Consider the following 24,375-nt stretch of genomic DNA (forward strand, 5'->3'; position numbering starts at 1 on the left):
CGAATTATTCCTTCATCATTTCTCCATAAATCACTCATCTCAGTCCCTTGCAGCTCCTCTTGCTCCTCTTTCCTATGTGCTCCCATCTGCCTGCATCCTCTGCAAAGCCTGGTGCCAAGGTCTGGGTGCGGGGCTGCTGCTCAGGGCTCCTCAATGTGGAGCAGAGCGGAGTAATTGTTTACAGCGCTTGCTGGCATGTCCCAGAATGACATTTGCCTTTTTTCCAACAGTATCACATTGTCAATTCATGCTCGCTCCCTGCTTCGCTCTCACCCCCGGACCAGTTTGCACAGCAGCCCAGTCCATCTCGCCAGCCTGTCCTGCTGGGCACCCAAGTTTTCCTTCCTGAATGCCCCTCCCCATGTCCGTGTTGCCGAGTTTCACCCTACTGATTTCAGATCCGCTTTATTTTGTTTTATCAGGGCTGCTTTGACTTTCAGTTCTGCTGGTGAAAATGCTGCTCAGGCCTCTCCAGCCTCATGCTTTTGAAAATCTTATTGAAGCCATATTGAAGATATGCCACATCTATGGCATACCCCTACCCACCAGCCCTCTGATGCCACCAGAGAAGAAAATTTGGTTTGTTTGACAAAACTTGCTCTTCACAAATCCATGTTGGCTCTTTCCCTTCCCCTTGTTATCGTCTCAGAATCACAGACTGATTGTCTAATAATTTGGCTGAGTATTTCTCAGGGTGTCAAGCTTCTGTTGACTGCTCTATCCTTCCCCGGGTGGTCTTTCTCTTCCTTTCTAAAGCCAGGTACCACGCTTTGCCCTCAGTTAGTGAATCCCACATCTCAAAAATTCATTCACACCTGGCTTATTAGGAGCATTCTCCCTGGGATTGCCAGGAGCGCCAGCAGTACACAATGAGTCCGTGGCCAGTCCCATAGGTAGATATACACACGCTTACTGGCCAGCTTTCAATGAGCCATGTGTGCCCAAAAAGCAGTTTACTGCTTTCCAACACACAGCAAAAATGGCGTCATGGGAAGAAAGGCTGCTGCAAATAAGTCAAAATCTGCTGTGTAATTCTGGGAGCTGAATTTGTGAATTTGTCCCACGAGAGGTGGGTCTCTGTACACAGGACGGGGAGCGATGCCTGAGCTGACCAACAGAACTGCTGTCTTTTGCTGTATTTTTGGAAAGTGTTACCGGGACTTAGCTCCTCAAAAAAAAAAAAAAAAGTGTGACATCCTCACATTCACCACTCCTAAAACATCTTCTGGTGGAGTTCTTCCCTGTTCCCTTGAGATTCACTGCTGAGTTTTCTGAATTTCGGAATGATGTAATTTCCTTGATCTTAGCCTGGTCCCCCAGCCACCTAATCCTGCGCTACTTGCACCTACCCACCTGACTTAAATCCCTGTGCGATACCTTTTACAGACGCCTTCTTTAAAGATAAACATATGTTACAATAATAGTAAAATAACACATTACTCTCGCAGGCCTTCACACTCGTTAACACTCATCTGGATCTATGCAACCTCATTTTTATGTCTATAATTTCATTTCCATCAATTTTAAATCCATACCTAGGCTGTGGGATTTAATCACAGGTAACTAATGCCTTTCTTTATGAATCTTACTGTTGGTGCACTTAACTGTAGTGCAGAGTACAAAGCGCAAGAGAAAATTTCTTTCCCGGGGACCATATGTTAAAAGAATAATGCTCTGACTTAATGCCATAGCCTTGCAGAGTAGCACAGTCAACAAACCACTATTAGATCATGGGATAAATATCGACAAGTTCCAGAGTATTGTTTAAGCCGGTTGCTATAGTAATTTGAAATTTTGTTCTATCAACTACTTGAAAAAGGGAATGAAACAACATGCTGGTATTTAATTCTTCCCAAGTTTGCTGCATTGGCAACACTCAAACCAGAATCATCTGCTTTTAAAAGAAAAGTAGAGCGTGGGTATCCCTAGGCCAAGTTGCTCTGCATAGGCTTCCACCATGGAAATTATTTTTTCATATTAATGGAGAAGAACAGTCTTTTCCCTGCTCGCTCAGCTGATGCTTTAAGGTTCACAGCTCCAAACCAGATGACACTGCCTATTTTTGGAGCCACATAAGTTTATAATTTCATGTGAAGGGTAAGTGTTTTAGTGGGTAGTCGCAGAAGGGCACGGGGTCATGTAGTGAGCTTTCCTGAGCAGCAAGCACTGAGGCTCTTAAGCACAGTGCAGGAAGGCATGTATCATTCATAATGTATGGACTACCCCTGAGCAGGCTTTCTGCAGTGTGAAAAGGTGGTGTGAGTGCATCGGGGAACAGCAGAGGCAAAGGTCAGGAACCTGGGCAAGCCTAAGGGGACTAGATTAATTGTAGGATGCGACAGAGGATCAAGTGTTGACTCTTATCCCAGTTACTTCTTCATAGTTGCAGCCTCAACTGCATGAGGCTCGCATCGCTTAGCAGAACCCAACAAATTGCCCGGTAATAGTTTTTCCTTGTTTCTTATGCATTTCCTTCCATACCCTTAGTAAACCACAGTGTAATCTTGTGAGGCTGCATCGGTCTCCTCCTGCATGTACAAAGTTGCTACAAAGGGTGTGTAATTTGAGAAGAAGTTTCTTTTGCATTTTCTCTGAAGTAAGCAATATTCTTTTGCTTCTCTGTTTTTTACTGTTACCTTTATAACCAGTTAAAGGTGTCCTGCTAGGTAGTTTCTTAGGATTTTACAGTTACTCTTCCTTAATATAAAGCTGTAGTTTAACTCTTAGCATTTTGTAACACTAAGGCTCTGGAAGGGAAAGAAAAGCGCTTTTCAGTCTGTGGTACGCACATTGTGCTGGTCTGTAAGGCAGCAGACGGGTGGTCTGTGAATGGATAAAAGAAGTAAGAAAATCAAAGCACACCCATACACATCCGAGAAACAAACAGTCTAGGGGGCTAAAACAGACTTAAAAATTAACATCTGTAGTTTAGCATGAATTGCATTTGCCTGCAGAGGAAAAGCAAATTGGCAGCACTACACAAGCTGGCTCTTGATTTTTTTTTCAACACGATGCATAGCTTTTGGTATAAGCAATATTAAAAAGCACTATTGGGTATTATTGCCCACCCTGTTACATAAGATTTATGAAGACTGCAATACCACCATGTGAAATTTAGTAAGTGCCTTTGTCTAAATGCCTGGGGATAGTACAATTGCTGTTGTGTCTTTGATTTGGCACCACAGTGCAAATTATTAAATAGATGGCTGTCTGCTCTAAAGTTACTGCGTAAAGGCCTTGGATGGCAAAGACTGATAAAAGTAAGATTCTTTGGCTCATTCAAGCCAATATTTGTCACTCTGGTGAGTTTTGTGACCTGCCTGGGCACACTCGCTGTCCCCATGACTCTCTGCAAGAGCAGGCCTGGAAGGGTTAAATCTTTCCAACATCAGCGACCAACTCACATCCCTGGGTCCAGCCTTTCTCCAAGGAGCAGCCTTTCTCCCTTCTCAGTGCTCAGAAACCATGCAGCTGGCACCCTGCCCATGGCTTGCTTGTCAGAAACTGGGATCTTTTCTTTTCTGAGTGAGTGGCTGAAGGGCGGTGAGTGTGCCTGGCCTGGCCTGGCCTAGCCTGGCAGTGCCCTGCAACGTCCTGGGGCTGAAAATGTTTCTCATGGCTCTGGTGACTCGCTGCTGGTGTGGTGACAGCTCTCAAGATCCACTGGATGACATCTAATTTTTTTTTTAATCTTTTTTTCCACCTTGCAGCCCTGGCAGGTACAAGCCTTCTACTCACAACTCATTAAGCAAGCTTTTTTGCAAGGAATTTGTCCCCTCCTCTGCACTGATCTTGACATGCATCACCCAAAAATGAAGACATCCTGGTTGAGGCAGTCAAAGGGAAGGGGAGAAAACACTCTCATCTCACTTTGAGGACTGCTTGCCCTCTGTAACTGCCATGAACAACTCTGAGGGCTGCCCTTTTCCTTTTTTTCATGCAAGGCAGGTGAAGAGACATTCAAATAGTCAATGGTTTGCAGCTGCAACTCATTTGGAAAGTGCCATACTGCAGGTGCAACTGAAAGATCTGGGACAAGTTTTTTTTTAATAATCAACCCTGAAGTACTGTTGCTTGGGCTGCTGGCAAAATTGCTAGCTCAGGGATGGGGTCAACACATGCCTTTGCATGTTTGTTAGGTCCCATATTTGCAGGGCTCCCCACATAGTTGTCATCTGGATTCTGATACAGAGTTTATAAATATTCACAGGGTGACAATCTATTTATTTTTGCATGAGTAAGTTGTCTGGGCAGTAGCGAACTCTAGCTGTTACTCCAACCTGGAAACTGTGGTAGTTTGGGTCTCCTCACCTCCTGATAGCCATTGGTAGACAATTTCATTCATCATTGCCTACAATGTCCTGCCCCAAGCACTGTCAAACACCTCCTGTGCAGAAAGGATCTGGGGAGCTTTCTCTGAGCCACTCGTTGTGATGTGCAAATTTGCCTCTGCTTGCCTGCATGGTGCAGCCACCCTGAAGCTTTCAATGGCAGCAGAGGAGCTGCCTCTGAACCCTTCTCAGAAATGACCAGGATAAGTAACCTATCCACAGCTATTTTCAAGAGCTGCCTGTGATTGTTACAATAGTGTGCACATTCTGGGCCAAACTCTCTGTTGTCATAAACCAAAAGAGTGTCAAGGACCCAGTTAACCAAAACCAGTTGTGCAGGTGGAAGGACTTATACCACTGAGGACAGTTATGAGCTTGCTCTCGCCCAGCAGAAGTTGGACAGTTTAATTCTGCCTCATTCTACTGAATGCTGTTGTCCCCTTCATGCTTACGGCTTGTCTTTGCTCTTGGTTGTAAAGAGAAATCTGTTGGAAGTAGCGCTGCCTGCTCAGTGTTTTCTGCTGACAAGACTGAAGAAGACGACCCCTCATTTTGAAGCCACAAGGCACCCCTGCTTCCCTTGCAGTGTGCCAAAACAGGCTGGCAAGGAAGCCATGTTGCAGGTCCCCATCTCTCCAAGCAGGAGAGCGGTCTCTTCCCTTAGGGTCAACAGGAGTTTTCTCATATGCAGAAGCCCAGGAAATGACATGGCTGCAAGTTTTGGGTGGGGGAAGAGGAAGAACCTGGTCCACTGAAAATCAGCACTGTTATGCTCACGAAAGACCACAGGCTGAACTCTGGGGCAGCATCTTTCTGCAGATGCCCCTGGCAGTGTCAGTGAGAATTAATGGGAGATTTGGACCAGTTTGTGAAGCAGTGGCTTGGAAATGAAGCAAAAATGACTCAGAAAAACAATGTTTGATGAAGCTCTGCTATTATGACTGAGAAGAAAATATGCTCAAATAAAATATGAATGAAATGGCTAAGAGGACAGTTCACCTAAGTCCCACAGAAAAATTATTGGGCATCTTTAGCTCACCAGCACACCAAAGGAAGTCTTGCAGGAGTTATTATTCTTCAGATATCACCTTTTATTTTTTTTAGCATTACTTTTTTTGCAATGCAAGGATAGTCTCTGAAGTGTCTCTGTAGGGAACTGTAACCCTATATACGTTATTTCTGAGTTTAGGGAGGGCAAATGTAGCCATCCTCTAAAGAAAAGGCTCTTGAAGAGTGAAGAGTGACCCTGTAAAACCGAGACGCTCTTCAATAACTAGGAGCAGTTGGCAGGTCTAAGCACTGGACCGGGCTAGAGGCAGGTATGCATATGCAAACATGAAAACAGATACAAATCCAGATAACATTTATTTTACTTAATTCTTGGCAGAGGCACATTCCTGAAAGCCACTAGAGCACCGCATCTCATGTGCGTTTCAGGAAACGTGTTTCTGCATCCGGGACCGTGCCAAAGGGGCACACAGCCTTGGCCACACGGGGTTGCCGTGCTCCTGGCGCAGGTCTGGGGCCATGGCTGGCCCATTGAGTGGGCAGAACCAGACACTGCATGGGAAGCATCGACACTGGGATGGGCATGGTAGGGAAAGCAACCACCGCTGTGGGTGCCATGAGGCACAGCCAGTGCAGCTGAGCTCCTTGTGGGGGACAGAGCTTCCTGGTGAACCAAGGGGTGGGAGCAGGGACTTTGCCCTAGTTCTCTGAGTCACAGTTCACTTTCCATTCCGGATGTTTTTTTGGCGGGATATCTAGCCACGTCTATCTGATTTAAGTGTATCTTCCATTTCTCACTGAGGGCAGGCCTGTGGTCACGAGAAGCACCTGAACTCTGCTCTTTGTGGCCCAAAAAAGCAGGTCTGTGGCACACGCGTGGCACTTTCTTCCCACAGTAGCACTGGATACTCTGTTGTGGGGTGAAGGGCTCAAGTGTGTGCAACGTTAGTGCAGTAATATGAGTTTCACCGGGCTTATGGACGGACACGATATCTTTCATTAGACCAGCTGATATTTGAAAAAAATCCAAACAGACAAATTGGTGGACACACAGCTCTTTCCTCAGGACTCAGAAAACAGCAGCATCATCTTCCAGACAAAACACAGGTTAGAAACAGTAACTCTTTGTTCAACACAGTTGTGCTAGCTGACCAGTCAACTTGGGAGAAAAAGGGCAGTTACAGCCTGTGGGGTCAAGATAGGGTTTTAGCAAGAGGAAGGGCATAACATGGTTGTTCCTTCAAAGCAAAGCAGGGGGGGAAACAGGTTGGCAGGCAGCCCATGTGGAATGAGCGTCATTCAGCTAGACAGAAGGAAGATCAATATATGCCTTAAATATATAGACTTTGTTGAGTCCATAATTTTTTTTTTTACAGTAGTAGAGTTAGGCATCTTCCTTTTCAGGGTTGTCTTTTGGAGTTGTATCAGAAGCCAGCCTTCAGGACGACCCTTCGAGAGGTCAGAGGGAATGCTTAGTGAAAAATATTCTCTACTTGGTAACTGGGTGCTATGGTCCTTTATTCATTGTCCAGCGGAGTTCGCTCCAGCACATAAGTGTTGTCCTGCTGCATAGTTTCCATAAGTCCTGTAGTGTATGGGTGTAGTGTGTGTCACGTTTCATGGTGAGCATGTGAAGGCTCCCTGGATCGCAGTGGGGCTGCTCAGAGGGCAGTTGTGGCAGTGGCTGCGGAGATGGGCTTACAGATTTTTTTCTGCATGTTGCTGTTCATTTGTCAAGGACGGGTTCAGTTTGTTTTGCTTCTGATTATGAGTTTGTTGAGGGTGGGGATTATTTAAAAGTTTGGAAGTTAGATGCTGTGGGAAATTTCTTTCAAAACATCTGGGCTACTAACGCTGGTTGTGGTGCTTGCTGACTTTCCATGTGGATCACATTAGGGTTTAGCATGTGAAAAATGAGGAGTAGAGTCAGTCGGCTGGTTTGGTTTTTTGCCTTGGAGTAAGCTACTGGTTCCTCATTTGCTGTAAGGTAAGAGTGGTTTCATTGGTAAGCAAAACGCAGTCTTACACCAATGAAGTAAGCACCATCATCGCTCTCCTCCAAGTGACTAGTGGTCCCTGAGAGTCTGCTCTAAGGCACAGCTATGTAATATGTTTTGAATGGTTCCAAGCTCAGTGGAGATACATGTGTTGATCTGCAGGCGTGCTTGTGCGTGGAAGATGCAGTGTGTTAGTTCTTTAATGATAGTGCCCATGAAGCTGATAAGGATGTAAGAATATTTCAAAGACAGCTTGATGGCATTGCTGATTTTTGAATTTGTGATGGGAATTGAAAACAAAGTACAGGCTTCCAATCCAGATGGTGAGCATGTGATTTCTGAATGTTGGTTAAAGCATAGGCTTGGTGGCATATTTATTTAAAAAGAGAAATCTTCTATGAAGTTGGTTATAAAGAACTTGGTGTATTTTGGGGTAAACTAGGTGCCTGTGGCCTGAATTTATTATTAAAAAAAATATTGGTGGGGTCAGGGATGAAGTGGGTGAGTTTGGTAGTGTGTTTGGGTTGGGAATCTGTGACTACATTTTATTTTGCACGTTCTTAAGAGAGGCTGCAATGCTCTCACTGGGGATGTTGTTGCACAGGTGGTGCTTGGCTGTGGTAGCATGAATGGTGCTGATTTGGGGTGCTTCATGTTACCCAGCCCATGGAAAAAATCCTCAGCTTTCTGTGTGAGGAAGGGCTGAAGATCGTTTCCCTGCCTTGTGATAATTCTTCAGGAAAGTTGGAACCAGAAGATCTGCCAAAGTTGGTGGTTTTTTGTGTGCTGTTGGCTCAGGAGCGCAAAAGCACTGAACTCAGAACTGTTGTCTCAGTGCAACCTTTGTGTGCCGCAGGGCTTCCCAAACTCTGCAGCCAGGCAGCTGACCGGCCTCCGCCAGCAGCCAGGCTCCGGCTGCCAGCGCTACGTGTGCGCGCATGCAAAGGGCTGCCTGCTCTGCCTGCTGCCTGACCTCCTGCCTATCCCCCTCTTTTTCGCTCAAGTCCTCCCACGGAGGAAGGAGTTGCTGCATGGCTGAGGAGTTGCACAGACAGGGAGATAGGGGCATATACTGGGATTTTCAGTCATATTGCCCTGACTTGGGAAGCTGTTTGTCCTTCTTCAGTATTCCAGGCAGCCAGCCTGAAAAGAAGTCCTTATCCTGTGCTACAGGCCAGTCGTGTTCACAAAGGTCTCTTTGTTACACCCCTGTCTGTTGCATTGTTCCTCTCAAACAAAACCTCCCTGCCAAAGCCCTGGAGTACTTGGCTCTGAAAGTGCCAGGCTGGTAGCAAATTCCTGCTCATTCGTCCTGTCCTGCCTCCTCCCATAGCCCCATAGCTTTCCTCTCTCCCCTGCTATGATGGGTGGGAGAATGCAGGCAAGATGGGGTGGTGCATCCCCCTTGCAGCCTGTTTTTCACTGGCTTCACATTATCAGGTGGGCAAAAGTTCTGCTCTCCAGACCCAGTTTGCCTAGGGTCAGACTAGCATATGGCCTCGGAGCAGACGAGGGTAAACAGGCTTTCAGAAATGGGACTGGCTGCTCAGCTTACGGGGAATTGAAGCGCTAAGCTCTTCATCATACAGAAGGGTTTTTAACAAGTGCTGGATTCATTGGGAAGCTCCTCCTGCCTTATCACTGCAGCCACAGGAGCAACTCAGAGAATAGAAACGTACACTTAAAAAATTGGCCTTCCAGGACATGAACCAAAAGGAGAGCAGTTACAGACCCAGAGAAGGAAGCACTGGGGCTATCGGGAGTTGCCATGCTCCTTGGTGCATGTGCAAAATCACACTGCCAGGCAGCCGGGAGCATTTGTCAGCTTTTTGGTCTAATGCACCCATTTCTGGCCCCTGGGTCAGGGGGGACACTGCAATCCCAGCGCAGCCAAAGGCTGTACCTTGAGTTCCTGTTGCTGGAGGCTTTACCTGAATTGCTGTGCAATATTGTTAATGCTCTCTTTTTTTCTAGTCAACTTGCCCTGTACTCCTGCGCGTATTCACTACTGCACTTTTCACTACCTTAGAGGAAAATCAGGAGGGTTTCCCAATCAGTATTTCTGCTTAAGTTGGCTTGTATTTTATAATAGGAGGCTTAATAGGGAGGTAACAGAGGTAGGGAACAGTGAAGAGCCTCTCCTTTTCCTCCTCTCTGTCTCTGCATCTAAGTTCTGAAAGGTCCCTCTAAGGCATCCATCTGCTCCTGGGAAACAACAGTCAAACACCTGTGTGCCAGATGTAAACAGCTGCATGGTAGGTGTCGTCTGTGATCCAGCCGTAATACAAACCATGCTTAGGAATGGTTACAAATGGCTCCATAAAAAAGACAAAATGCATAGCACAGGTAAGTAGCACCTCTTTGCTTATTTCATCTTTCCTTTTATCTTATTTGCTTTCATATCTATGCCATGGAGGATGCTTTCGTGTGGTGGGATGAATAGCAGTTGAATTTCATTAATCTGGCCTCAGTGTATTAAATCACTTAAGTAAATGCTTAAGTCATGTGCTCAGTCTAAACATTTGTTTAACTGCTTACCTGAATGGGGATACTTTAGTGCTATTACTTACCTTTGCTACCACTGGTGGCTAGCCTGGCAAGCTGGCTAGTTCTCTCTTTGATATTTAACTTGGTGCATGTAAAATTACCTAATCTGAGAGTTTCTGGTACCAAATCCCTTTAAATACTGCAATCCCTAGGCAGCACAGACTTCGCAAGGGCATTGCAAAGTACCTTCTGAAGACCCCGCTGGGTAAGGGTAATGTGCCTTTTGCCTTTGGGACATCAGTGTTACAGGCTACGGCTGCCTTTTTCACCCCTCCAGGGCTGGCTTTTCACTACTTGCTTCCCATTACATTTTCCATTTTTTAATACTTTGGACTGATATCAGAAGCCCTTTTTTTTGTTGTTTATTTTTATTTAAAACTTGCAACTTCTTGCCTTGTCCAAAGACCACTGTTAGCAGCTGTAGGCAATGCACTGACTGTTTTCCAACAGTCTGTGTGCCTCTGCTGACAACTTCAACAAACATATTGAATTTCAATCTGGATCGTGATATTTTATAATCTCACATTTTATAATCTCACATTCCAGGCAGTTACAGTTTGATTCTCCTGTCATTATGAGCTATTCGTATTTTTAGCAGGCTGCTGAATAGTTCATGCTGTGTCAGATCATGCTGGTTTCTCTCTAGTAGTTGCATTATAATCCCCTAAGGAAACATATTCTGTAAAACAGGTTTGGCTCAGACTGGATGTTAAATCAAGGTTATAAAAAAGCTTGCATTTTCTTTTCTTAATTTTCTTTCTTTCCATTCCTCCCCTTCTTTTCTTTCCTTCTTTCCTTCTCTTTCTTCCTTTCTTTCCTTCTTCCTTCTCTTTCTTCCTTCCTTCCTCCCTCCATCCCTGCCTGCCTCCCCTTCCTCCTTCCACCCACATCTGGCACGTATCTGTTTTCATTTGCTATAGGGTGGGAATCCTCAAGAAAAAGAAAGCCTTGAGGCTGTTCTCACCTGGCATCAAGCAAAGTTGCTGAAACGAACTTGTAGCCACAAGAAGCAGGATCAAAAGGTAAATGATAAATAAAGGCAATGTCAATATGCTGGTTTTGCAAGCCACTCTCAGATACATTTCAGAAACCTTTAGAAAGTGGAGTACTTTTAAGTAGACTTTTAGAGTTTTTCTAATCACTCCTCTACAAAGCACTACAGACTTGATACTTACAGTCAATTGCTTCACGTTTACTTTATAAAACAAACAGTAGCCATTAACTGGTATCCCTAATTGTATCCTTGCTAAAATTTTAAGGGGCAAAAAAAAAAAACAATTCTAGAGACAACAAGCACATGTCTATCAGGTAGGTAGGTTTGCACATGCACGCAGACCTATAGCAACTGCTCAGTACAGAAATCAAGCAGGGCTGGAGATTATGTCAATGCTCCCTTAAATCAGGAGATTAGTTAATAGTGGTGGTCTCCAGTAGGGGCGCATATTCCCTGCCATCTCTGCGATGCTGTTTCCATGGTATCGCTTTGGCGACAAGTCCTGAAGAGGTGGGGAGAGGCCGGAGTCAAGTGTCTGCTGGTACTATCGCACGTAAACACGGTTTACTTAATCTTCAAATGTCAAAAGAAAATGCAGAAATGTCGGGCTTGGCTGGCAATACCAGTTGTAGGTTGGACACTTGAAAGTTAGAGATTCAGTAAATACAAGCCTTTTTTGCCTTGTTTGCTCTTACTATCTCCCCACCATTTTCCCACCAAACACTTCGCCTTCTGACCCAGCAATAAGTTGAATTATTTTTGTTCCTGTTCCAGGAAGTTCTAACAAAAAATTTCAAACTTCAATAGAAAGCAAGAAATGGGGCAAAGGAAATAAAACAGCTTGGATTTTTTTTTTTTCTTGAGAACAAATTTGCTGAAAAGTATTTGGATTAATTAATTTATAAGGACATGACAGAAAATGGAAGATGACATTTAACCATGTTTAGTGTCTGGGCAAATTCTTAACATGAAAAAATCACTTTGTTTTACTTCAAAATCCTTGCATTAAAGCAGGGGTTCTCTACCGAGGGGAGAAAAACAGTGAGAAAAGAGCAATAGATAGGCTTTCCCCATTAAAAAAGGGACTGGAATGTAGTCTTCATTTGGAAAGCGAACAAGAAAAAAGAAATAGACCTTGCTGTGTTGAGTAACGCTTGCCAACAGTTACTGGAACTGTACTTGAATCTAAATGAGAACTGTACATTGCACTGATCTGTGTGTACAGCCTCTGCAGCTGCACTGCAAAGGAAGAAGAAAAAAGTTATGCCATCTCTGTATGTGATCTAAAGGCTCTAGCTTTCTTTTGGGAAAAGGAGTGTTGTGGTAGTACAGATGGACCAAGTTAAAAAAAAAGTCATGTAAATGATTCCTGAAATCTTCCAACCCTGCACCCACCTTTCCAGACCTATATATATAAATGACCTGCTGTTTCAAAACAGCAAGACCCCATAGCCCCCCCGAAGGCAGTCACTTTCTGGTCACTGGTGTTTGGCCCCCAGTGGGTGGCTGGACAGTGCAGGCATCCCACAGACATGCTGGGAAGTGTAATAGGCCCTTTTCTCACCTCCCTTCCTGGGCTGCAGGACAAATGCCCTCCTGAGAAAGCCCACAGCTGCCTAGCACAAGTCAGAGCTGCTCCAACCATCTTCTTTTGTTTTCCTTTCTCACATGTGGTTTCAGTTTCCAGTTGCCAAAATTGCCCCATGGCTTTGTGGGTGGCAGTGACCCACTGCGTGTCCCTGGGGAGGGCACTGGGCACAAAGGCTGAAACCGGGAGGTAAGTTTTGGGGGAGCAATGCTCCCAACTGACCCTGCCAGACCTACATTTCTTCATATGGGTGAAACATGATGCCAGACCGTGCTTCAGCCTGGCTTTCCTGCACAAGGGCTGAAGGGGTTGTTCATTCCCCCGCCTTTGTGTGAGTTGAAGACAAGAATGAAAACCTTCAAATGAGATTCACAAGCCTCTCGTGCATCTTGCCTTTGAGTGTTGCAGCATGCATGATGCCAAGTAGGGATCTGCTATTTATCAGGGACCTTCACCCCCTAAACCCGGATACAAAGCCAAACAATTTAAGGGATACAGCAGGAATGACAAGGGAATAGCCCAAGTCATTGCAATTAATGTGTCTTTGGTCTGTGTCTGAAAAACACTGCTCTGCAGAAGTACTGTGTTTATAATGGAGTGGAAGTGCAGGATCCTGATGCTTTGGGTGCCATGAGGGGTTGTACCCAGGCCAACACAGCACAGTGTCTGCGAAGCGGGGCTGGGACTGCCCCACCCCTGCTGCCACAGCGCCAGAACCCAAGCCTATTTCACCAGCTTCCTCTGGCACCAACCACCAAGTTGGATGGCAACTCTGGAGCATCAGAGGGACTTGGACATGGTGACGTGTGTTAGTGAGCACTAGAGCTTGTCTCTCCAGGTGATGCTCCTGCCTATTGCTCTGCATCTGCAGGCAGCGGTGGGGTGTTGCTGCTGATTGAGCTTTACTCGCTGAATATCTGCAAATTAGTTAGCTATTGACTGGCAGGTTTTGTTCTTATTTTTAGATTTCTGGTCCTTTGTACACATCAGAATTACCAGAGAGGTTTATCAGATCTTCTGGATCTCTGTATTTTTTATTTGGTAGCATTATGTTCACTTGTTGACTACAGACAATCTTTTCATTTAAGGCTGTATAAATGAAGTCACTGCACACCTCCTGGGAGGATTTGTTTATTTGGAAGAGAAATTATCTTATTAGCTCTCTGTCATAAATTAGATGTATCTGTGCTGGCCACAAAACAGTTACAAATTTTTTTGCTTCTTGTTTGTGTGATGCTCCTGTGTCAGACAAGATGGTAATGTACATAAATGAAATTTTATATAGTCTTCCAAACTTCATAGCAGGTGGTGCTTTGTCTTACTATACCATAGATGGAATACTTTGGGATCAAAGCATGTCTCCCTGTGCAGGAGGACGCCAACAAACTCCCTCCTTCATGACAGGTGATAAATGATTTCAGCATTTTGGCAAGGTGGCTGCCTTCACCTGGAAAGTCAGAACTGGCAATGGTAACTAAAGAAACTGCTTATATAGAGACATCAATGCTTGAGTGTTATGAGCAGTCTGAGACTGCTGTGCTGAACAAAGATGTTCTTCAGTTTGTTACGGACTGGACAGATAGAGCTGGCCTCTCAAGCTCTGCAGACTAGGCCATTGAAATAAATGGATTTGATTTACAACTACAGAGAATCTGGATTGTAATTTTACTATTTTAAAACTCCAGAAAACATAATTTCATTTTTCTAAAGCATCATTTTTTCCAGGAAAGTACAGCACAAATGCAAATGAAATATTCTATGAAAATGTAACAATCTGAGAAAAAAAGCCACAACTGAAATCCCCAGACGAAGTCAACAAACCATGATATTGCTTTTCTTTATCAAAGGCTTGCTGTTAAAAATTTTGAGAAATTCTGTTCTGAAGAAGTCTTTCATGAATGAATGAAAAGAGCCATTTCATCTGGACTTTATCATTTGATTCACTTAATTCAGCAAACTATCATGCTAAGCTGCGCCGTGCTGTAACATGTCTTATCACATCAATCACAAAACCCTAAGCATGGCTGCACTGCACTAGGCGGAGGTCCACCCAGCCAGCACACCATCTCCAGCAGTGGCCAGCAGTAGATGCTGGTGGTGAGGAGCAGCCAAGCTTGTGGTACAGACTGTTCCTGTGAGCAGCCTTGCGGTTTAGAGCCCTCCATAGCCGGGACTGGCGTCCATGCTGCCCTGCCATGGTGGCGAAGCTCTCCTGCCTGAGGGCTCTGGCACCACAGCACTTTCTGAGTGGACTGTCACCATGACTTTCCAGTCCTGTGGGAGATCTAGAAGCTGCAATTCATGCCCAGTGTCAAGAGGGGAGAGATTTGGAGGTATTGGATGGGTATTTCTCCTGCAGTGTTATCTAACTATGCTGTAAGCAGCTTTAGAAGACATAGTACCAAAAATGCCAGTCTTACCTACACTATAGCTCCTGGTCCTCCAGATAGTTGAACGGGTTTGACCTACTTCCCTAAATGCATGAGTTTGCGTGACTATTTGCAGATGACAAATCCAGGGATGGGCAGCTCAGGCATGCACAGTGAGTGCAGTCGTGATAACAGAGGCTGAGGTGCAGGAATTGCATGCACAGTTCACAGTGCCTTCATTGCACTAACAGTCTGCTCTGCTGCTGCTGCATCTATATCATATCGGGTTGTACACAGTTCCCTATCACTAAAACAATCAGTCCTGCAGGTTGTGAGTGTATGTCTCTCTTGACAACTAACTTTGAGTTCTGCCTGTTTTAAGCCAGAACAACAACTGCAGAAGAACAAAATGGCAACAAATCCTACGGGCTGACCATCCCTTTTCTGCGTTGAACAACAGTACAATAAATTGCAACTACCATGTCTGCAAACTCTGGAGGTTTTTTAGAAAGCCTAGAGCACAGCCATGATTCCTTCCTAAACTTACCATGAGAAATCAGCACCCTACAGTGCGATGTTTTAAGCATTGAAACCATACAACTGCTCCATCCCATTCATTGAATTTATTAGATCAATAAGTATTGAAAATACCAAATTAGATACTATGACTGTAAAATTGGAAGAGTATATTTAGAGCCGGTGTAAATTTAGGGGTCTCACTGTCAGAATTAATGCAAACTGGCAGTTTTTGCAAACTAGGGCTTCAGCTTTGCCACTTTACTTTCCGGAGTAGCCTTTTGAAGTAGAGGGCATGAACTTAGCCGTTTGAGGCACTCCAGTTCCACAGCATCTCTTACAGTCAGTGCAAATGGATGTTACAGGCTAGTAGAAAACTGCAACCCCAACCTAATCTTGCACAGGTTGTAGCTACCCAGGGTTTCAGTGCAGCCAAGGGCACTGTGACGGCACAGTTGAGGAGGGGGTGAATAGCCAGAGCTTTTACAAGCTTTGGACCAGTTCTGACTGAGCCAGCCCACAGTGCAGAGCTGTTGGCATTCACAGCCAAATCTGTGCAGCTCAGAAACCAGGAAACCTGGCAAAGCCCTGTATAATTAATTTGTTTATTCATTCATTTAGTTGTTCATGCAGTGGCTGAGTTGTAAGTGATCAGTCCAGCCCAGCAAGGAAGTCTGCAACTCACAACTGTAATTCCAGCTAGCTCTTACAAGAGCATCCCAAACAAGTTTCCTATTTCTTTCCTACCAGGTTAAACAATAAACATAAGAAGGAACCAGCAGCACAGAAGTTAATGCCATATAGGCCATGTACTAAGCAGTGGTGCTTGGTGAGCCTCTGAAGAGACTTTCACTGTCAAGCTAAGGTGCTGGCTTTGCCTGAGATGTCTGCACTGATGCTGTTAGGAAGCAGCAAGCCCACTGGCTGTTCTGAGCTCTGGAGCTTAGCCCTAGCCTGCTGTAATGGGACAAACTGAGTAGGGGCTTACAAGGACAACTGGTTGCATTTCCAAACCCATACCTTAGGGTCTGACTTGTCCCCATGAGGCTGTGCCCTTGTCGGGTATTCTTACATCAGGTACAATGTCTGTGGCAAACCCCAAATCTTTCCACCTATTTTCCAAGGGTTTTCAGTTAATGTAGCTGAGTCCCAGCCCCAAGGCCATGGGCTCACAGCAACATCAGTAAGTCCTAGCTCCTTCTCTGTGAGGTTTGTCTTGGAGGCAGCCAGCTGGGGTGGCCCAAAAAAGAGCCAAGGAGTGGGCTAACACTTGTGCAGTATGGACCAGCAGGAAACCACACCTAAGCTTGCTGCATAAGCCTCTTCTAGTTAGCAACATGTCCAGACCCTTACTGCCCTTCCTGTGTCCTTCAACCTTCAAAGATTTCTTTTAGGACTGAAAATTTTCCCTTTAAGGCTTACTAGGTAGTGGGAAAACCTGGTCCCTTCATCCTGGCCAACAGCTTGAACCGCTGTCTGTGAGACAACAGCCTGGGCAGCACCTTTGGCAATCTCAGTCTGTACTCTACGCAATGGCATCCAGATCTGCTTTCTCCTTCACTCTTGGGGCCATGGGCAGGCACCTTGTGCATGATACACAAAATGCTGATCTCCAGACATGGGATTCACTTATGCTTTGCTTGGAGGTGTCTGTTTTAAGCTTACTCTCACAGCAGTGCAGGGTCAAGGGTTCTTTAAAGGTTTCCTCCTCTTTCACAAAGTCTTTATTAAAATTTACATACTGTGAGCACTGGCTCGAACTGCCCACGAGCCTCGTGAGCTTGCTGGTGCTGTGGGTTTTTTCCCCATACAGGTCACCATCCCAAGGATACTTTGCATCCTTTCCTTGTCTGTCGGGATAGATGTATCAGTAATGATTTCAGCCCTACCAGGACCTGCCTGCACCCTTGCTGTGCTATTCCCCCTGCCAGGCATGTGATTTCTGTTGCATGGAATTGGTAGTTGTCGTCAGCTTTGCTGCAGCTGCAGGAGGCTGAGCCATTTCTCAAGCTCAGATCTATAAATTTTCTTCCCTTTAAACAACAAGATTGTGTATGGAGACCAGGAAGCTTTATGCAGTCAAAAGGTGGCTTTTCTTGAAGGGTTTCTTTTCCTGAGAAACATGTCCAGTATTTATCACTGCCCCAACATCAGTGAGGCAAGGACATCTCTGAAATGAGGATGCTGAATGCACACTCTGTTTCGATACCAGCGCCTGCCCAAGGGCACGGCCTGGTGTGTCAGGTGTAGTGCGTGGTATCAACCGCCTCCTAAAAGCCATTCCCCTCTGGGAGAAGAGGAAAACATGCTCTGTTCAGGTACTGAATTAATTTTCCTTATTTGTTAAGGAAGCAACATCTCCTCCTGTGGATGGATGTAGAGTCCCTCCAGGGCTGAGTATTCCCCTGGACTGCTGATTCCCAGGGCAGTGCGCTTGCAGCCCTCACCCAGGGCTGGGGGTTAGAAGCTCCAGGCATCCCCCTGGAATGGGGATGGGGAGGGTGAGGTGCTTTTGTGCTCTGCTCTGCAGTTTGCAGAGGCCATCTCTACTCCCTGAAGTCCCTCAGCCTTTTCCACTATTGTTTTGATTCCAGTGCGTTTGCCCAGGGGATGAGATCAAGGATGTGACATTTTAAAAATCCCTGACACTATTGTGAACTCTCTCTTTCATTTGCACATGCCTTTATCTCCTTCAGTGGGGAACAGCCCTTCTGAGCCCTTTCTTTTCTTACCTTATGCTGCCTGTAGCTTTTCTTTCAGTGCTCGTAACCCTGTCAGACACCTTATCAGCCTGTGCAGCTCTGTCCAGCTGAAAATTGATTATTGCCATTTGCCTACGGTCTGGTTGTCCTTTTATCTTCTGCCACAGCATTTTTCATGGCTCCTGTGAATAAGGAGCCTTCCCTGTAATGGTGCTGTCACCATCCTCCTCACCCATGCTGTGGACCATAGGTTCATGTTTATTCTTTCTCAGACAACGTAATCTGTTGTGATTTTTGCATCTTTTCCCAAATGCTGGGTGTAGCTGCAGCTTGCCAAGGCACATGCGTCATATATCATCTTTCAGTGTCTCCCAGCACAGCAGACTCAGCTTGCCCTTCCATTTCAGGGCCCTCTTCTGAGGTGTTTCAGAGTCTGCCCATACTTTCATCAGCCTCACTCTATTCTGGTTGAATTCCTTCGCTTGGGAAATCCTAATTCCTTTCTCCAGAGTTAATTCTGCTTCCTGCAGTAGCCTCCAAGCCCTGCCCCAGGCAGCAATTGCAAGGGAGGCTCTTGCCAGAGTCTATTCCTGAAGCTCCTAAAACTGTAGCTTTGGCTCTGCCACACGAGGGCAAACTTTCCTTTTTGTACCCTCTATTTGCAAACCTCTTATTTATCTGGCTTTTCTTATGTGGTCCTTGGTCGTGCACAGCATAGGGCCTGCAGAGCGTCTCTCCTTGTAGAGAGGAATCCAAATCACTCCTTTCTAAAGGTAGTAACGAGGCAGTGGTTTAAAGTGCTTTTCTCAAGTTCAATGGTGCTTAAATTTATAACCGTATGAGTCTACTCTTTTTCTGTACCTGAAGTCTGCCTCTGATTTACACTTGCAGTTTGAGGCATATTCTATATGAGAAAGATGTTCTTGCTTTTATTTGAAAAAAAAGTCATAAAAAACTGCATAAGATGCCAAAACTTCACTCACATCAAAATCCATAACAAGATCTATTTAATTCCTTAGTCTAGGCTTATAGTATGGCGGAATAATTAAGTTCATGTGTTCATTTGGACTGAATAAACTGCAGTACTCTAAGGAAGTTCAGTGAGCTTCACCTCTGCTGCGGAGACCAGAAGGCAGAGCATCCAGCTGTCAAGGACCAGGCAGTGGTGGCACCAAATTTGCACCTAGTGCAAGGTCGTGGGTTGCACGAAAAACCACAGAGTGTTGCCAGCTCTCATTAGGTGAGGATCCGGCCCCTAGGCTGTCTCCTTCTACGGTCTGAATTGCAGTAAGATGCCTTCTGTAGTCTTGGCATCTGACAGCATAGGCATATATTGCATTGAAGCTGGGGTCTGCGTGCAGCTCTGTGCGGACCTGTCCTTGTGGCTCTGCTCCCACCAACTGCTGGGGCTCCAGGAGTTCATCTGAGTTCAAAGAGACTTCTGTGTGCGTAAAACTAGAGACTAGCATGGATTTTGGTGCAATAGAAAGCTGCCCAAAGGGAGTGCCAACTGGGGACTTTTTTCTGGCCCTGTTTAGCAGGTGGGAATTTTGACTGGGGATATTTGTGAAGCTGTGATTTCAGCAAACTGGCCAAAATGACCATATGTCTGAAGAGCTACCTGCAAAGAGGTATTAAAATGCCCAGGTTTTGCAGCTGAGGGTGCAGTCTGAGCATCCGACCATTCCACTGTAATGACTTTTGTCCTAATAATAACTTAAATGGTTTCCTAAACATTAACTTGAACTTGCTCAAGGGAATGGCCTTTCTTTGCTTATAATAATTTCACATGAAGTACAGCATGCACATTGGAGGGTAACTGGAGTTAATGTCAATTATGAATCACCAATTTCCTGCTCTAAATAGCATTTCTTCTCAGCAACTTCACATACGGCAAGCTGCCCTGCAGTTTTAACCCACATTGTTTAGCTGAGACTGACTTTCATTTAACGTTTCTTTTTTAAACATGAGGTTTTGCACAGGGAGTGGCCTCACAAACCTGGGTGGTAGACAAATTAACAAGTTTTAGTTTTTCACAGTAAATAGCATAGAAAAATGTCTCCTCCACTTTACTTATTGTATTTTTACTGCAAGAAAATCACATCATGTGGGTATTGGCAGGAGACTGCAACAAAATAAGGTTGCCATTATTATTATCTGGCTGTATCTTGCCAGGTCATATTTGCTGCTGTAAGTGAATTTATGGGAAGGTTTTTGTCGTTATGGAAATGTTCAAATCACAGTCCTAACCTGACATTAATCTGAGGAAGGCAACAATGCCTTTCTCAATTAAGTGGAGATACTCCTGCCACCTCAGTCAGTGTTTTGTCTCTCTTGTGCCAACTGTCCTAGAAATGAAGCTACAGTTTGACCCTCGGTGATATGCAAGCTACAAAGAAGCCCTCAGGATCTGACCCTTGCTGAGGCAAGCTACTTTAAACCACATTTAGAAACATTAATTCCCAGGTTTTACCCAGGCAAAACTACCAGTTGTGCCACCGGATGCTGTTTAAGACTTTCTGACAAACTCTGACCTCTTGAGGAACACGGGGCACAGGAAACAGCAGAAATGTTATTGTTTGTGGTTTGGGATGGTGGGGTAGAGAGATCAACTCTGGAGCCTAAGGTGCACCATGTATCACCCACATGAGAGGGTGGAGAGGTAAATGCTGGAGAAGCATGGGAGAAATTGCCGGAGACACCACATGTAAGCTGTATTCCAAATAAATCTCAAACTCCACACTAGAAACCTGGGGGGCATGATTATAACTCCTTCCTACAAGAGACTGGGGTTAGTACAGCCTGCTTTTAGATGTGGTTTGGGGGTCCTGTAGGACAGATCGTAACTGTTCTTTGATACTTGGATAAGCATTTGACAGACTACAGGTCTTCACAGAGAGGCCCTTTCGTCCTCTATCGGATGGAAGAAATATACTGCAAATTGCACACTACACATCAAGTGTCATTATCCCACACTGTTTAACACAAAACTTTCCCTGCAGCCTTGGCAAAAAAGCAAGATATTTAGCATTGACCTATCTACAATTATAGATATCTGGTATGTAATGTATCTACCGCATACGCTTACAAGATAATTTGAAACAACCTTAAAGGTGGAATTCATCTGCCCTAACCAAGGCATCCAACAGCTGGATGACTAAATCCGAACAAGTCACTCTTGGCTCCCTTTGTTATTAATAGAGATAAATGGATACTGCCAAAAGGCAATTCCACCTGGTCCTATCATCAGCAAATGAACAGCCCTTCGGGCAGTACCTACTTCTGGTTTCCACTGACAATAAGAGGAGCCAAGCTGGGACTGAGATATCTGACTTCAGGAAGGATGGATAAATCCCACAAGTGTCTGCAGAACTGTTGATCCATATTGCTGAGATTCACAGAAGCACAGTAGCTTTCCTCTTTCTCCATTAGATATAAAGAGTGGCAAAGAGAGAGGTGCAGCCAATCACTCCAAAGGTGATGGGCAGAGGGAGTATGGTGGCCACAGACTTTTGTAGGAGAAAGAGACAGTGCCTTCCAGCAGTCTGAAGGTAGAAAAAAAAGGCATCTTTACTCTCTTATTTATTATTTTTTCATAGGACTGAGTTGCCTTTTTTTCTGTCTGCCCCAATGTTAGTCTCTCCCATTGATGTTTCAACCAGCTGTCCAATTTCAACCAATTTTTAACAGCAAAGCAAAGATCTCAGAGAAAACAAAGTTTCTAGACAAGTTCTTGGATATGTAAGGAGCTGTGGTGCTTAGGCAGGAGTGTTGCATCCTATTGCTGTCCTGCTGAAGGAAACTGAAGCACCCACAGTTTGAAAGTCTGAGGAGGCGAGGAGCGGCAGCATGCTGGATCATGAACATGTTTGCTAGCCATGGAGGGCGCACTGCCATTGCTCAGCCAGCAGTCTTGTAGGGGCTGTAAAAGCAGTTGAAAGCTTTGTAGGAGAGAGCAAGGCAAGGACACATCATCAAGAGATGCAGGGGTCAGGTAGTTGAAGGTAATGTAGAGGTGAAACCTACGTGGGTAACCATGAGGCTTAAAACTGTGTAGGAATCCAGGCTTCTTCAGTGACCTATACAACCTGTTCATCACGGCTCTGGTGAGCGCAGGGGAGCCCAAGTGTGACTAATGGCAGGCAGTAACTTTTGTTAGGAGGGAAGAGAAGCAACTTCATGCACTCGAATCACTCACGCTAACCTTCCCCTGCCTGACTGCCGCCTGCCTCTCTCCCACAGACCTGTTCAAGCTACTGTTTGTCCAAGAGCTCTCCTTGGTATATTGTTTTCTTTGTCAGGCTTTTGAGCTTGTCTTTTTTAAGCACCAATATTCCAACACCATTTGTGCCTTGTAGGCAGCACAGCGCAGGGGAGCCCTAAGCGACCAGCTCCCACTTCTTGCTGAAGGAACCAGGGGGACACCAACTTCTTGTCCTGCTGCAGCCACATTTTCAAGTCAAACTAAAGTCCAAGTATCGTCCAAAGGCAATAGACTGTGGATTATACAAGGACTTATTTAGTAAAATGAATAAGCAAATAGTTCAAACTCAATTTTCACAGTCTTCTCCCCAGCAGCCTTATTCCCTAGATGAAGGGAGCCTTGCTTTAATAATGGTGTATGTGTAAGGAGCCGAATAAACATTTCCAGATACTCTGTCTTAACAACACACATCCATGGATACATATAAACATGGAAAGAAGAGGCCCATTTAGGTTACAGAAATATATATCTAGTTTTAGTATTTAAATATCCTTGCAAAATGAATCTAAGGGAATGCGCAATGGGGGTGACAGAAGAGGTGAAAACCACTGAGTGCCTAAACAGGCTTTTGTGCCACCTGGTCCTGCATTGATGTATGTGGGTGTGTAATTTTATTTATTTGGACTATTATTTACCTCATACTTATTTTATTATTAAAATGATAGAAAATGCTTCCTCTAAGAATTATGGGTACCTCTTGTCTGCATAAAGTATATATTAATTCTATAAATATTATGTTGCTTGTTACTCTAGGCTATCATTACAATACTTTCAGTTCCACCTACATTCCCATCTATGAAAAGAATACCCTTAGCCAAGCCCCAAATATAAACCAACCCTTTATCAATTCAATAATGGAACAAAGGATTGTCCCTCCCTGAACCACATTCCTATTCATCCTACTCTCTCTAACTGCTTGCAGCAATAGTGTGCCTGTTTAAGTCTCTGTGTGAGTATATATCTACTCTTAAAAATTGTCCTTGCATGTGTGCTCCATTCATGGTCTTTGCAGACACAACAAGCACAGATACCAAATAGTCCCTGTTCTGACAGTACATTTGATGATATGGAGCTCTGTTATCCACCATCTCGGAATGTAAAAATTTCCTGGGGAGGTCTACAAAATGGCAGCACTGGAAAATCCTTCCGATGAAAGTGAAAGATTGGTTTTGCTGCAGAATTCTGAATGCGTTTCATAACGTGCACAATGGAGAGGTGAAATCCTGCTCCTTTGAGGAAGCAACATGGTGCCTGATGATGCCAACAGGGCAAACAATTCAGTCCCACTGAATTGCAGGTAATGGTAGTGCAATGCTCTTCCAAGGACGAACATGAATCTTGTAGGTAATACAGTGGTGGAATAAGGAAACCTGTGAATTAGGGTTGCAGGTCTGCAATGCATTTCATGGGGATGGAACCAGGGCAGTTGGTAGAACCCCATGAAGAGGTGAATCTCCATCTCTTCAAAATTACAGAGTGAGCCCTCGAGGAAGGAATTTATCTCACCTAGTTTTACCTGTTTAAAAAATATATATTTAGTCCAACTGAGTGAGCAGAATATCTTTGGTTGTTCACAGAGGGAGAAAAATTGTTGATGCCAACCTTAAACTGGCCTGAACTGGAAGTAATTTGGGATGGAAACTCTCCATTTGCTGATGAGAGAGCTTAAACTTAGTTTTCAGGATACTACTGCTAAGTGAGATAAACTCCCTCTGAAGGGAACTCAGATAAAACCGATAGGAGCAGGATACCTTAGATGTTCTGGAAATTTTATCTAATATCTGGGGCTACCTCAGATGTGTAATCATCTTTGAAAACTGAGCTCTGAGCTCCTGTGCTTTCTGCTTTTATTTGTTTCTTTAAATGACTGGTTTTATGGGTGGGATTAAGTCACAGTGTTTGAGAGATGAAGATTTATGAACAGCTATGAAAAAGTTATAGGCCCCACTTGAGGTGGGGGGAGGCTACATTTGATGCTTCTACTTTTGTGCTTGTGATCATGTGTACATTCATTCAGAAGGCCACAAATGAGAGGGTCAGTTTATAAGTCACCAGTTTG

The 24,375-nt window shown here is 44.7% G+C and overlaps 1 protein-coding gene across 1 annotated transcript in view; it reads left to right on the top strand.

Moving 5' to 3' along the window:
* Positions 1-8,547: 8,547 nt before the first annotated feature.
* The window catches only part of NDP (norrin cystine knot growth factor NDP), a 42,594-nt gene continuing 26,766 nt past the window's right edge, over positions 8,548-24,375 (top strand). Inside the window, exon 1 of the mRNA XM_064473018.1 lies at positions 8,548-10,905. The gene's annotated coding sequence lies outside the window, so the exon portion shown is untranslated. The remainder of the gene's footprint in view (positions 10,906-24,375) is intronic.

This window comes from Phalacrocorax carbo, chromosome 1 (genome assembly GCF_963921805.1).
Source record: "Phalacrocorax carbo chromosome 1, bPhaCar2.1, whole genome shotgun sequence".
NCBI lineage: Eukaryota > Metazoa > Chordata > Aves > Suliformes > Phalacrocoracidae > Phalacrocorax > Phalacrocorax carbo.